Raw genomic sequence first — 3090 nt, forward strand, 5'->3', positions numbered from 1 at the left:
ACCCTGCAAAGACAAAAGAATGGACACGGGAGGTAATACGGAAGCTAAGAGAGTAGGAAACAGAATGGAGTTATCTTTCGTCTGTCTCTCTCGCTTGGGAGCGTTTAATGAGTGTTTTTTTGCGCATGTTGTGATATACGAGCTTAATTAGTCAAACTCCCCGTCTTAATATGCGTTCGCACACGTTTTGGGTGGCCGGGGGGTGGCGGCCGAGCGTCAGATATAAATCTAATATAGTTGTGAATTCATGGGAGAGGCTGATGCGAGGGTGGCGGATGCGCGGGTCACGGCCCGGTTGAGGAGTGCGCAAGGGTTACGGGGTGGAGGAGGAGGGGGGGGGGGAGTCATTGTTTAAAGAAGCCGGAAGGAGGGGTTAGGGAGTGGGCGGGGGGGGGGGCGGGTGAGGGATGATTGTGGGGGATGTCTTTGGTGGGGAGGAGGGCGGTATGTTTTGAAAGGAGGCCGAGTGAAGGAGCGGATGTGTGTGAGATGGGGGGGGGGGAGGGGGGGGGGGCGGGTTTGAGGGTGTACGTGCGTATGTGTGTACTGAAACTGAAACTGAACTTTATTACCAAAGGATAGAGGTTTGAGGCAAAGCCTAATCTTACAACCTGTCGGGCCTTATACAAACAAAAGGTTATAGTTTCTTACAGACGTACATAATGTAAATAGTAAAAAGGAAAAGGATCATGGTTTCTTGTACACACTCAAAAATGAGAAAACAATATAGTGTGGAAATTGCAGCATAGTTGCAATAACGCATTGCATATAAACATCCAAAACAACTAATAACAAAAGGGGGAAAATGTGGGGAGGAATTGTCACAATTTTTTTTATTATTCTCTTTATTTATATAGCGCCTTATCCGAAGTTCAAAGCGCTTTATGCCGTGTGAGATGGAATTTTTTACACAATATATCACGCATTCACATCGACCAGCAAACCTCAAGCCTGTTAGGCGAATGTTCACCTTTCGCGGCCTTTATTCCAAGTCACACGGGTATTTGATGGACATTTTTATCTATGCCTATACAATTTTGCCAGGAAAGACCCTTTTGTCAATCGTGGGATCTTTAACGTGCACACCCCAATATAGTGTACACGAAGGGACCTCGGTTTTTCGTCTCATCCGAAAGACTAGCACTTGAACCCACCATCTAGGTTAGGAAAGGGGGGAGAAAATAGCGGCCCGACCCAGGGTCGAACACGCAACCTCTCGATTCCGAGCGCAAGTGCGTTACCACTCGGCCACCCAGACCACAATCATTAGCATACATATTATTATCAATACATACACATAAAGAACAAATCAAAATACAAAAAAAGCACTGAAAATATCAGACATGAAATTTACGATATTTACCCATCAAACGGGAATGGAACTGGCGCCTAAACGTTTTCACAGAAGAGGCATTTCGGAGGGGTAGGGGTATGGAATTCCATAGAGACGCTCCTGAGAAGGCTAAACTTGACTTATACAAGTCTAGACGAAGGATAGGGGGAATCCGATTCTGGGACCCATATCTTTTTGTGGCATGTCTGAAATGTGATTTTAAATATCCAGGAACATTATTGTTAATTACTTTGTACATAAAGACAGGCTTGTTTAGCGTCAGCTGATCTTTCGCGTGTATGAGCTTCCTGGACAGCTGTTGCGGTCTATGATTTCTGTTTACATAAAGGCCTGGGCAGGACACAGTCCTCTGAAGCAATACTTCACGTGAATATTATGTTGCGTAAGTGTACAGAGAGAGAGAGAGAGAGAGAGAGAGAGAGAGAGACAGACAGACAGACAGACAGACAGACAGACAGACAGACAGACACTGATACAGAGAGAGAGACAGAGATACAGAGAGACAGAGAGACAGAGACAGAGAGAGATACAGAGACAGAGAGAGAGAGACAGAGAGAGAGACACACACACAGAGACAGAGAGAGAGAGACAGAGAGACAGAGAGAGAGAGACAGACAGACAGAGAGAGACAGAGACAGAGAGAGACAGAGAGAGAGAGAGAGACACAGAGAGAGACAGAGAGAGAGAGAGACAGAGAGACAGAGACAGAGAGACAGAGAGAGAGACAGAGAGACAGAGAGAGAATGAATACGAATACGAAAGTTTAATTGCTAGGCCATCGGCCCCTTGCAATGGGGAAGGAGGGGAAGGGAAATCGGTGTACACATAGTTTCGAAAACATGCAAACGTTTAACAATGCACCGATCACAGGGATGTTTCACAGCGGCCGGTTCATCCCAATTACCGATATGGCAATCTCCGCGTCAGTGTTCGTATTGTCCGTTTGTTCTGTGCAATGCAAATTACACCGTTCTCCCAAATGTCAACATGAGAACAAAAGTCACGAATAACATCTACAACATCGACACGATATCCGAACCGAATAGCTTTGCTGTCAACCGAGGTAAAATTTAGTGACATCCCGGAGTGCAGACACTTCTTGAAGAGCAGATCGAAGCTGATCGTCGAATTTTCTCCTGTCGACGGGTGAACCATGCCGAAGCTTGTCAATGTACTCCTGCTCTTCTCGTGGCATGTGGCGAGCTGTTTGCTTGATCAACCAGTACATGTATGGACTTCCGTCAATGCTGCAACCGGTGACCAACACAAAATCGTCGGTTTCACAAAGCAGTGATTGTCTGTCACCTGAGTTGTCACGGACTACCCTTCGAAATGAGTTGTTTCTGTGTGCATTTTTCACAGCGCGCACAGCTGATCTGTCTTTCAGTCCTGACACATACTCCTTTACGGCCGACAGACTGTAACCTAGGTCAGATGCCTTTTTCAGAGAGAGAGAGAGAGAGAGAGAGAGAGAGAGAGAGAGAGAGAGAGAGAGAGAGAGAGAGAGAGAGAGAGAGAGAGAGAGAGAGAGAGAGAGTCAGTCAGTCAGTCAGTCAGTCAGTCGGACAGACAGAGACAGGCAGGCAGACAGACAGACAGACAGAGACAGGCAGGCAGACAGACAGAAAGACAGAGACAGAGAAAGACAATAAAAGAGATAGACACAGATAGAGGCAGACAGACAAACAGAGAAACTGAGAAAGAGACAGAATGGAAGAAGGACATAAAGAAAGAAG

The sequence above is a fragment of the Littorina saxatilis genome, linkage group LG15 (genome assembly GCF_037325665.1).
Source record: "Littorina saxatilis isolate snail1 linkage group LG15, US_GU_Lsax_2.0, whole genome shotgun sequence".
Lineage (NCBI taxonomy): Eukaryota > Metazoa > Mollusca > Gastropoda > Littorinimorpha > Littorinidae > Littorina > Littorina saxatilis.